At 37.0% G+C, this 13,367-nt stretch overlaps 1 protein-coding gene across 22 annotated transcripts in view; it reads left to right on the top strand.

Moving 5' to 3' along the window:
* NRXN1 (neurexin 1) overlaps nt 1-13,367 on the top strand; it is a 1,252,733-nt gene that overhangs the window by 981,368 nt on the left and 257,998 nt on the right.

The following is a 13,367-nucleotide window of genomic DNA, read 5'->3' as shown; positions in this document are numbered from 1 at the left end:
GCAAATTTAGTGGCTTGTAAAGATGTTTCTTTATTATCCCATAGTTCTGTGGGTCAGAAGTCCAGACAGGCTTACGTGAGTTCTCTGCTCAGGGCCTCATAAGGCTAAACTCAGATCATCAGCTAGGCTAAGTTCTTAACTAGAGGCTCTGGGGGGAAAACCCTTTCCCAGATTCATTCAGGTTATTGGTAGAAAGATTGAAGGCAAGAGGAGAGGGGGTGGCAGAGGATGAGATGGTTAGATAGCATCACTGACTCAGTGGACATGAATTTGAGCAAACTCCAGGAGGTAGTGAAGGACAGGGAAGCCAGGTGTGCTACAGTCTCTGAGGTCACAAAGAGTCAGACATAGCTTAGTGACTGAATACACACACACACACACACACACACACAGCTCCTTGAATGTACAGTCTGAAGTCCATGTTTTATCACTGGTTGTCAGCAAGGGGGTGCTTTTTCCTTCTAGAAGTCATACACATCCCTTCTCACATGGCCCTCCCATTTTGCAAAGCAGCAAAGGTGTTTTGAAATCGTCTCATGCTTGCATCTTCCTAACTTTGAATTCTTTTACGTCTGGGAAAATCCTTGCTTTTAAAGGACTTCTGTGATTCGATTGCTTCCCAGGTGGCTCAGTGGTAAAGAATCCACCTGCCAATACAAGAGACACTGGTTTGATCCCTAGGTTGGAAAGATCCCCTGGAGTCTAGGCAATGGCATCCCACTCCAGTATTCTTGCCTGGAAAATTCCATGGACAGAGGAACCTGGCAGACTACTGTCCATGGAGTCACAAAGATTTAGACACGACTGACCAACTGAGGACAGCACAGCACATGATTAGGTTAGGCCTTCCCAGCTAAAAGCTTCATGGGTGTTTTATATCCACATGTTCAAAGGATCCATCCACACGCAAAGGGAATAGGATTGTACAAAGACAGGGTCATTCCAAGTCATGCTTGAAAACTGTAGACTACAGCCTCTGGGGAATATGCAAGGCATATAGTTGTTTATGACTCTAGCTGACTAAGAATGTGTGTAATATGGTAAGATCATATAGCTGTAGCATATGAATTAAGTAATTATAACAGTGTTTGCTTAGTGTAATCCTTTAAAGTCACTTCTAAAAGCATTGCCCAGTTTATCCTTCACAAAAGCCCCATGAGGTAGAGCTCATTAGTCTCATTTTACAGAGGAGGAAACTGAGGCTCAGAGACCTTCAGTGAACTGACAACGTTCTCTGAAGTAGTTGGAACTGAGGCTTGAACTCATATATCTTTGATTTCAAAACACTTAAACACTACATGCTGTTACTTCTGGTACCTTCTATACATAGTTTGTATCCTTTCTTACTCCCTCGTGAGGGTCACCTCATTTGACCACTCTGTGAACCAGCCCACACTTTTTCCATCTTCAATTCCATGTTCTTCCACATGAAGCCCAGTTAACCACTGAGGTCTTCAGCACCCTTAGGGAGACAAGAAGAACCATAGGGGACCCTTCTCCTTCACTTAGGTTTTCTGACCCCTAGCATAGACTGTTCCAGCAGGCCTTCTGCTTCCAGAAATCCCCAAATGACAAGCAGGCATCTCTCTGTCTCCTCCTCTGTATCCCTAAGCCACAGAGGGTGTGTATACGACTCCTTGACAAGTTCTTCAGCAGATTCTGTTTCATTCCTGTGATGGTAAGTGCAGAGGCTGGCAGTGAGTGACATGGCAGTGGCCCCACCTAGGCAACTGCTATGAGTGTCTCCCCTGGGGTCTCATTCATTTAACTTGATTATTTTGTGGGGAACAGAAAACAGACCTCTGTATTCCCTGTTAGGAATACTATCTCCTTCATGACTCTCAAGTCATATAGATTAGGAAGTATATTGGGGAGAGGGGATTCTGGAGGGGTGGATGCTTCTGTTGATCATAGCCCTAGCAGGGGATCTGACCCAGTCTTATTTAGCATCTGAATCGTTTATTTCGTCTTGGTCCTCATAGTTACGCTCAGGCTGCCAAGGCAGAGGCAGCAAGAGAAGTGCCATTTGATCATCTGATGCTTCAGTTCAGTGTGGGTTTCATAGTGTGTGCTGAATAAATGCCCATTGAAAAGTCACTTTCAAGGATTATAGTATCATTATAAGTAATTCTTTACTGAAAAAAAAAAACCAACTTCTCCCTTGTATTCTGGTCTTTTCTACCTTCTTATCACCACCAAATTTCATTCCAAAGTTCTTTCATCCTATGCAAAAGAGAAAGTATCCTGGCCACAGAATGAATTCCTCCAAGTTCTGTCAGTCAAGCTAAATTCGCTTTAACCCAGAGAATAGAACATGCCTTTGCCACTCCTGTATAGTTTCTTTCTGTCATTGTGCCAGATGACTCTCATTTATTTAAATTCTTAACTAGAATTTATTTAAATATATCTAATTTATTATAAGTAATTCTATATATGTCAATATAATTAAGTGATATGACAATATTGGTCATAATGGAATTAATCTCAACAAAGTATAAGTAAAAAACTAAACATGACGTTGGTCTGTTGTATATTTCAAAACTGAAATACAGTTTATATCAGTGTGCCTTAATGGAAGGAAGGGAAAACCATGAGACCAGAGAGGATGGATTTTGCTTTCCCAAAACAGGCTTTTGAATGAACTTGGCTCTGGGTAGTAATTGCAATAGGATCAAGTGTATATGTTGTCTCCATTGTCACATTACTTACTAACTTTCTTACAAACTTGGTTCAATCCTAAAAAATCTAGGTGTTGTCCTGTAGTTTATAGTGTCAGTAATTCTTAAAGTAATTCCTAAGTTAGTAACATCAGGAGTAGACTGAAACATGTGTATGGTTGGCACATTTTAAGAGAGAGAGTAAATACTTACTGAAGTTTTTAACATTTAAAAAATGACCAGTTGCTATTTATATATGGTTTTGATCTGATCTGTATATATATGCGAGAACTTTGGATGAATGTTTACCAAAAAAAGAAAAAAAAAAGGAATAGGCAAGTGTCAATTATCAACTGTAAAAGAATGGATATGATATTTCTTTAGCTAAAACTTAAAGCGGATTGTGATACTAAGGCAGATGGAAGTTGGCCGACCAGGCTCAAAAATTAAAACGTGTTATCAAAAGCAGTCAGAGAGCCCAGATAACTTCAGATTATCAACTCCATCTTTCTGTTTCTCCTCTTGACTCGCTGCCAGTTGTGGGAGCCACTTGGTTTGAGTGGCGAACTCATTTGTTACTCATGGGTAATTTTATAGAAGGAAGGTTATTTGATTCTAATTTGACTGGACCTGATCATTAACACTAGGTTATTAAGGGTAAGTTACTTCTCAACCGTGTAGTTTTGAAGACCTGCTATGATATAAACAAATATGAAAATGATGTAAACTCTCTAATTACTTGGGATACTAAATTGTGTATTAAGTATATATATGTGTGTGTGTGTGTGTGTGTGTGTGTGTGTGTGTGTATATATATATATGGTTGAAGTCATTTTTGTTGAATAATTGACAAAGGTTTTACATTTTAGAATTAAATACAAATAGGAAGAAGGATGTTACCTACAAACAGTAAATGCAGCTATAATTGCTTATTTAATTAGCAGGTTGGCATTTTTAAAGATAAATGTATTTTTAAAATTTTTATTTAAAATAAGAATACTATTTTAAGAAAGAATATATGTGGAAAATGAGAAATTTGTAATAATGCTGTGAAGTATATTTTTCCAAATAATGTCTGATGAAGGCTTGCAAATACCACAAGGTTAAGCAGAAAGGTATTACTTACAACTTGAAAATGACTCCATGAAATAGCAAAAACAATTTCTATGTTCCATTTTGTGTATATGAAATACACTTATGAAATCATCTTTAGTAGTTCTTAAAGGGTTGAGATTGGTGCCCTTTTCATTATTTTATACTTCTATTGTCTTACCTTGGCCTTCCTCTGTGGCTCAGCTGGTAAAGAATCCACCTGCAATGCAGGAGACCTGGGTTTAATCCCTGGGTTGGGAAGATCCCCTGGGGAAGGGAACGGCTACCCACTCCAGTATTCTGGCATGGAAAATTCCATGGACTGTATAATCCATGGGGTCGCAAAGAGTTGGACATGGCTGAGCAACATTCACTTCACTTATTTTCTTATCTTAATCTTCTGGTTCAGTTTTGGCCCCAAAGTTTATTTCATAGAGCAGTATCACTATTGATTTTCTATTCTATCTTTTTCTTAGAGTAATTCTCCAGAAGTTTCTGTGTAAACATCTGAGGAACTAGAAGTAATCACTCTGTTTTAAGATGAAATTTTACCCTCACATTGCTTATAAGCAGAATTTTACATTCAGAATTTACATTACAAACTTTATACAGAGTTTATGAAGATCTTCAACATATTTATTTTCCTTGCTTGCCAAAAAAGCAGTTTTATTTGATACAAGTGCTAATAATGTTTTCTCCTTAATACCATAAGAAACACCCCCTCATTCTTAAATAGTTTATTGCCTTGAGTGATCAGTTCAATGGAAAAGGAGCAGTTTGCATACCATTCTGGTCAAGTTACCCAGTTGTTACAGAATTGTATTAAAAAGTTGATCTCTTTAATACTGGCTAACAACTGGTAGATTTCAAATCAAGTGAGCAAAGTCAATATTTCACGGATTTTCAAGACAATCCTTTATGACACTGTCTTCAAATATTTCTTCTTCCTTCTGAGCTTCTATGTGTTATAGACTTAGACAGCAGAGTGATTTGCATAAAGAAGTTCCAAAAATCCTTCCTTCCTTCCTTCCTTCCTTCCTTCAGCAAATTTTACTGAGCAACTTTTACGTGCTTGAAACTAAACATAGGAAAAGAATAAGCAAGGTTCTTCCTTTGAAAATCCCACTTTCTAGTAGGAAGATAAACGGACGTTATAGTGATTATTCTCTAACAAATTGCTAATTGTCAAGGTAAACATAAGTAAAAATTTTACTGGATATTTCAGATGCTATAACACTTTACTGACCATAGAAATAGGTTTTACCAAGAAGGAATGTGTCTTGGTCTAGAAGGACAAGTAGTTTTCCTGTCAAAACTCCTTCCATTCTGCCTTTGCTGTTAAGGAACCATCTTAAGAAACAAGAGCAAGGATGCATTTCACCTCAGGGGTTCTGTGCAGGAATAGTGAGCGGGACATTCTCAACATTTTTAACTGATGACTTGAATCTGTCCATTAAATCCAATCCCTGGAAATACCAGGCTGCTCCTAGGCAAAGCAGGCATTAGTTTGGAACCAAATGATTTGAATTTTAGCCCAGATTTTGTCAAAAATTTATTGTTACTTCAGTTTCCTTATCAGCTCAAAACTGAAATTCAGCTTATAATTTTTGCTCTTTCCAAGACCATTTTGAAGATTCATTAAAATAATGGGTGCAAATATTTTTTCTAAAGTTACAAGTGCTATACAGATGGGTGGTGGGTGGTGGTGACTTTAGCTGTAAAGTACCACTGAAGTACTACAGACAGGCCTGGCAGTGATGATAGATTAAGTTTCCAGAATAGGTGTATAAATTGAAATGAGACATGTCAAATCTAATTGTTCCCCAGAAATGCTATTAATAAGAGTTACATTTCCAACCCATAGCCTGATGCTCAAAATTATGGACATCATAACACATGCCATCTGTAATCAAATATTATCAATTTTTTCATGTTGAGCTAGGCCACTGTTCAATGAGAAGCTTTCTCCAAAAAATTGAATATAATTTTAACTTTTAAAAGCCCAGGAGATGATCTCACAGTTGTGTTTAGTATTAAAAAAGTATAGTGGATTCTATAGAAGTCTTGTCTTCTCAAAAATGCCTGATTTATTTTATTACAACAGATGAACAACACTGAAAAGATCAGATCACAAATCTGAACTAGAAGTTTTTGGATGATGTTTGTAATGAAAAGGCTTTTTCTTCCCCTACAGTTGTCACCTCATCAGTAGTAGTAACAGCTATATCTAATGTGATATAAGAAAAAGCACATACCCTTGTTCCCATTTTGTATCCTGTGATTCCTCATGATACCAGAATGCCACAAAGGTTTGCCCTGAATTATGGCCAGACCCACAGGCTATTTATTGTTGAGCTTGATGCAGAATTGCACAATCAAGTCACAGATCCTGCATGTTATCTTGCTATCGACTGTAATGATTGCAAAAACAATGCTTCGTAAACATTGTAAAAATTTGGCTATAAAATAATGACAGATTTTTCACCAACACATTAAGTCTTAGACATTTAAGATGTTTTTCTTCCACAACATTACCATGTCATGTAAAATAATTTTGGAGATATCTCCAGGATCAATAACCAGCCACAAAATTAAAGTCCTCATTATTTATAACTACGGATCGCCACTCTTTTTCCTAAGATGAGTTCTCTAGTTTTTTCTCTCTTGCATCTCCCTTTTTATAGGCTTTCTCACACAGGGAGGACCCCAGTGAAGGGCTGGGCTGCATCTGTAAATAGTTACTTCCTGCATTAATTGCTTGGAACTACTTATGACTCAGCGTACATTTTATGTATTTCATTTGAAACTTACAATACGAGCAGTTTATGCCTTAATAACATAAATTAATTTTGAACCATTGGCTGTATTTTTCATTGTACTTATTGATTATTGAGAGATAACAAATGAAACTTCATTTTTTGAAAAATGTTCCTATTTCAAGAGTAATTTTGCGCGGAGGGGAGGAGTGATGGCAAAAAAATACTTTGACATTTTCCAGTGATAGAATGGCAATTTGGTACAGTTTATAATCCTCCAAATATTCAAGATCTGAAGATTCTTATCTAGGTGAAATTCCATTCTGAACAATATGCTCTGAAACTTCAAAATAATTCACCAAAGATTGGAAACAATGTTTGTCTTCGTTGGTTTTGAGGCTACTTTGAGCATTTGTTAGTTATATCGTTGTGGAATTCTGTAAACACGTCAGAAGCCACTGATCAGTTCCTACTCTGTGAGCTTATCAAGTCTGGTCCTCTTGCAGTTTCAGCAGAAGTATATAGCATACTGTTTTAACTTCTAAAAAAATGGAAAAAAAAAGAAGAGAGTTTCATTCCTAGAAGCAGCATTTTCTCTCTGATCAACACTGGCCTCTGTTCATGTTCTGCTTGAGTGAACCTAGAGGAAGGCAGTTACCTTCATGTGATGAATGGTAGGTGATCTTTGGCTGTCCCCATTTAGACAGTTTTTGTCTTGTCCTGACAAGCAAATCTTCTCTATCTCTGTGGATTCCTAATAATATTTTATAGAATCAATTGTTGCCTTACAAAGTGCCAAAAAGTCTATCCCTTAATAAACAGTGTAACCAGTACGTGAAGGAAAAAGAATTATTAACCTTTCCCACCTTAAGAAAACTTGGGTCTCGAGCAATTAGTTTTGCCCTCATTACAATACCACAAAAAATAGTGGTATTTATTTCACTATTGATGCCATAAATACCATTATGTAACAAAATGCAGCTGTGTCAGAAGAAGCAAATTAATGGCTTAACACTCAGCTTCTTGGTTTCTCAAAAGAAGGTCCTTGATCCCTTCACAGGAACTTCAGTTTTTAATTATATTCATCAATTAGACACTTCATAGTAAACCATTTGCTTTGTAGGAAAAATCAGGATTAGGACATTAACACCAGGATAATAATGTCAAGAACTTTTTCTTTCTCTTCCAATTGTGGTAGACATCACCTTGCTCCAACATAATTTAATTTCTGACAGTGTTTTTTGAAGTAAATGCGTGTAAGAAAATGCACTGTGAATGTCAGCAAATAGTGGTGAATGGCTTAACTAGGAAATGTGTTACACTTAAATGGATTAAAACTGGACAATATTTAGCTGTGCATTTTGTACTCCATTCACATTCTGCTGGGCTCTGGGTTCCCTGAAATATACAAAGACAGACTTACCAGTGATGCAGATGTTCTTTATGTTTTCCGAAACGATAATTAAGGTGAGGTGGCAGAGATTCTTATGAGTCCTGTGTTGACTTTTTCTTCCCCTTCCCATACTTCTGATGAATGTTTCTTTTTTTTTCTTTTTATTTATTTTAATTGGAGGCTAATTACTTTACAATATTGTAGCAGTTTTTGCCATACATTGACATGAATCAGTCATGGGTTTACATGTGTTCCCCATCCTGAAACCCCCTCCCCCGCTCCCCATCCCATCCCTCAGGGTCATCCCAGTGCACCAGCCCTGAGCGCCCTGTCTCATGGATCAAACCTGGACTCGCGATCTGTTTCACATATGATAAATATACATGTTTCAATGCCATTCTCCCAAATCATCCCACCCTTGCCTTCTCCCACTGAGTCCAAAAGACTGTTCTATACATCTGTGTCTCTTTTGCTGTCTCGCATACAGGGTTATCATTATCATCTTTCTAAATTCCATATATATACGTTAGTATACTATATTGGTGTTTTTCTTTCTGGCTTACCTTACTCTGTATAATAGGCACCAAAGGCTCTCTCTCCAGCTTCATTGCTTTTCCTCTAATTCCTCTCCTGATTATCTCATCCAATACCAGCAAGGTTTCATCTATCCACTCTCTACAGATTACTCCAAAGGTTATATTCCCACCTGCAACTCAACCATGAAAAGGTCCCCACAACATGTCTAGATCTTCCCACTATCCAATTTCTTCTCTGCACTTGTGGCAAGAGAGTGTTTTCCCCACAAATTCAGGGTAACACTATAAAAGATATCTGAGTTTTTCTCAGTGCAAACTTACAAAGGTTGGCTGACTCTGCATTGTCTTCTTCAGTATTCATTCTTACTGCCTTCATTTCTGCTGCTGTGTCTACTCTTCTGCCATGTTACGTACACATTCCCTGCTTCTCCCTCCCATGCCCAACCAAGTCCATCCTGTAGATACTTTGAAACAAATATTCTTAATACAACTGTAAACATTTCCTCTGTTTCTATTTGGGTGCTTATATAAAAAGTTCATAATGTTAAATTGATTACATCTGCCCTCAAGGATAATATTACCTTTACTATTATATATCTCATATATAGAATATATATAGCATATCATTTATAGTATATTATAAATATATATAATACTTGTGTACTTCTATATGTAAATATTATGAAAACCTATGCTTATCTGCTTTTATGTTCTGTCTTTACTCGTGCTGTCTTCTCTGTCTAAATGACAGGTTCAAAGCTTAATTTTGAGACACAAATACAATGTCAACTCCTCTTGGAGGAAAATCCATGTGGCATGATCCCAATTTGATTTTATTTAGGAATGCTTGCATGTTTTGGCTCCACTGCTAAACGTCAGTATACTTTGAGTTAGAACCTATATCTTATCCATCCCAGTAGCCATCCACATTGTGTGACAGAAGGCATTGTAATGTACTGGTCAAGCACCAGGCTTTAATCTCCCCACTTCTGAACAGCTAGGTGTCCTTGACTGAGTTACTTAACACCTACTAGTTAAGATTGTTATGAGGCTTAGCTGAGATAATAAACACAGTCCTTAGCACAGTCCCTGGAACATTATAGCACACAATGAAAGTCCTAGTTGTTACTGTTCTCTTAGCACATGTGGAGCACTGAAGAGACAACCAAAAAGGTATTTTCCCGCAGGAGTTTTGTGGCTTGTGAATTGCACATGCTGTACAAACCAGTAGCAATATTGTGTGCCCTCAGAGCATACTTCTGACTGGCTTGGCAGGGACATTGAGGAAAGAAATGAGATTTGATATTTATCTTATAAATTACACTCATGTCAAAGATGGTAAAGAATCTGCCTGCAATGCAGGAGACCAGGGTTCGATCCTTGGATTGGGAAGATCCCCTGGAGAAGGGAATGGCTACCCACTCCAGTCTTCTTGCCTAGAGAATCCCATGGACAGAGGAGCCTGGTGGGCTACAGTCCATGAGGTCACAAAGAGTTGGGCATGACTGAGCAACTCTCTCATGTCAAAGAAGAAACTAGAGAAAAATTAGAAACTGTGGCTTAAAGCTTTACATTTTATTGATTTATTTTTATTTTACTTGATTTTGTTTTTATTTCCTTATTGTTTTTATAACAACTATTTTAACATGAACATGCTGTTTATTATCTTTTATAGGTTAAAAAAAGTAAAATAAGTCAAGATCAATGATTGCCTGAATTCATTTAAGCATTTAAATGGCAAAACTTGAGCTAAAACCCAGATACACTGGTGCTGAACCCTTTTCCATTTTTCATATACATTACCTGCCACCTTATCTGTTTAACAAGGACCTCTAGAAAGAAATAGCCCTTGGAGTGATTACCCAGAAAGAGATCCCTTTGTTTGGTGTTTCTAAGGTATCTTCACACCCAATTTGACTTCATTACATGACTTTTCATTTTTTAATTTTAATTTTAAAAAGTCACATCTAGTGCTTTTTCTGCTTCCAAAAGTAGTATGTATTTATTCCAGGAATTTTATAGAATACAAATAAATACAAAGAACAGTATGAAAATCACCCCTAATCTTACTATCCAGAAAGAGATTAATGCTAAAATGTATTGACATATTGGGTTGGCCAAAATGTTCACTTCCACAAAATCTTATGGAAAAACCTAAACAAACTTTTTGGCCAACCCAGTATATAATTCCAGATACGTTTATTTGCATATGTATTAATTTGAAAATGTTTTCTTTCAAACAATAGAATATATTAGACATACTATCTCAGGACACAATTTTTCAGTCTTCTGTGAAATTTTTGCCATCATTTTTATTAGTTACATGTACTTCCAGGGCATGAATATACCATACTTATTTAATCCATCCCCTATCTGTAGCCAAAGGGGTTTCAGGTTTTTATTTGTAAGGAAAAAAGATGGGTAGTGTCTTTTTAAGTAAAATTTTTTCCATATGCATTATGTTTTTTATTAAGATAAATTCCAGGAGGTAGAAAGCAAACAAACATGAGGAGAGAGACTGTCAATTCTTAAGATCTTAGACGTGAACTGTTCATTTTTCTACAGAAGGATCGTTTCATTTTAAACCCTATCAATTTGCATTGCTAGAAATAGTGTGTGAGAGAAACACTTTGAATGTCAACATGTAAAAATTGATAACATTTTAATTAAAATACTAAAGCCCATTCTTCCTTCTGTCTTTCCTTCCTTTTTTTATCTTTTAGCCCCATTACAAAACAGTAGATGAGTACATGCCTGAGTAATTACATGTGGTACATTGCCCACACCACTCTACAGACCTGGGAATGCTGGAGGAATTTTCCAGGAAAACTGTATTTACTACCAGAATAACCATGGAATATATTTTTAAAATCACATTTTCCATTGGATAATAGTGTCTTGTTCCCATAATAAACCTCTGTCTCTTTTATTGAAGTTTTGGCAGGGAAGGGTCTGAAATGTTAGTATCTTTTTTGACTGTATATTTTATTGTACATTAGCTATTAATGAATATGAGAACTTTTTTGGCTGCAATTGTCAGAAAAGCAGCCTGAACCATTCACACAAAGAGGAAGATTTACTGGCTCCCAGAATGGAAGGAAGCCTTGAATAACTATCCTGGGGAAAGAAGAGAGTTAAGGTTCAGCCCTAGGGACTCAGAAACTGTCAGGAATCAATCTGGTTTACTCATTTGCCTTTCTTAGGTTGTCAGTTTCATTCTGTCTCATGGCAGACTGCATTTTTCCTTGTGGTAGAAAACTTGGTTTTTAATAGCTTCCTAGTTTTGTTGCTTTAATCTTTAGCCCCTTAATCTTCAGTAAATCTTCAGCATTTACCTGAATTTTGTGGGAGATATCTGAAGCTCAGCTAGCTCTGGATGGGTTGTAAGCATAGATATTTGGCTGTGGATTCAAAAAGCTAGTGGAGTACCCACCCCTGGACCAATCAACTGTACTTTGGCAAATACAGTATTGTTATTGGCCCAATGTGGATCCATTTTGGATCTGTCAACTTTGATCAGGGAGGTATGAACACAGAAAAATGCGGCAGTCCCTAAGGAGTCCATATTGGTGAATTGTGGGAGGAATAGGCCCTTTTGGAAATGAGAGGTAGTTTTAGTAATCCTAGAACACAGAAGTGGTACTGAGTAGAAACAAACAAACAAACAAAAATAGATCTCTGACACACAATACCTAACCTTGTCTTCTACAGTACTTGGTGTCTCTGTACTTCAGCGATTTTATAGACGCACAAGACATAAATCCATGTAGGTACATTTAGCAGCAGCACATTTTTGCTTCTTCAGGAAAACATTGAAATTAACACAATACAAAATTATCAATAAGTAAGAGCTTAAAGACTAAGTGCAAAAGAATTGTTGTGTTTTGAACTGTGGTTTTGGAGAAGACTCTTGAAAGTCCCTTGGCCAGCAAGGAGATCAACCAGTCAATCCTAAAGGAAATCAAGCAGTCAATCCTAAAGGAAATCAAGCTGAATATTCATTGGAAGGATTGATGCTGAAGGTGAAGCTCCAATATTTGGCCACTTGATGCAGAGAGTCGACTCAGAAAAGATCCTAATGCTGGGAAGGATTGAGGGCAGGAGGAGGAGGAGACAACAGAGGATGGACGAGATGGTTGGATGGCATCACTGCCTCAATGGACATGAGTTTCATCAAGTTCCAGAGATGGTGAAATACAGGGAAGCCATGGGGCCACAAAGAGTTGGACATGACTGAGCAATTGAACAACAACAAGAAGAGCTTTGCAGAAACTAGTGAGCTTTCTTTCATATAGAAAAATGGATGAAAGTAAATATCCAATTAGAAATTTTAGCACTTTTTAGTTATGCCCTGCTCTAGTTCTGATGGTGTCTAAATGTAGACCAAACAGCAAGACTATGGACTGTGTTCATCTTTATAAAGTTAAGTGTCCATTACAAGTGAAATCTAAACCTCCTTAATAGGAAGTAATTAACATAGCTTATGCTTGAAGACTATGTATCAAAACTCATCTATTACTTTACTTGTCTCTTTGATAAATGAAGTGGTAAAAGATGGTTAACTCTAGGTCAGCTCACTGAATTGTAGTTTGAGCAAGGCTCAGATCTTCTCAAAGTGATCAAGCATGATTGCTTTAAGGGTAATTTAATATACTTAGAGGAGAATTATTGATGTTCTTCAGGAGTGTTGGAATAATTCATCAATAGAAGGAAAATTATTAATATAAAGAGCACTACTTTTAGACCCAATTTAGACCCAGTGGATGGTTTCAGTTGGAAATTCTATTTCTGTTTGGCATCAATAGTTCTACTGATAAGCATATAGCATTGTGAAGGTAAAATTTTGAATGGTGTGGCTAGTATACTGGGAAACCTTACAAGGGACAATAAAAAACAACTGAGTCCAGGGGCTTAAGTCTTTTCTTGAGGCAAG

This window comes from Bos taurus, chromosome 11 (genome assembly GCF_002263795.3).
Source record: "Bos taurus isolate L1 Dominette 01449 registration number 42190680 breed Hereford chromosome 11, ARS-UCD2.0, whole genome shotgun sequence".
Lineage (NCBI taxonomy): Eukaryota > Metazoa > Chordata > Mammalia > Artiodactyla > Bovidae > Bos > Bos taurus.
The sequence above is the reverse complement of the archived record's forward strand: the minus strand, read 5'-3'. Positions and strand labels throughout refer to the sequence as shown.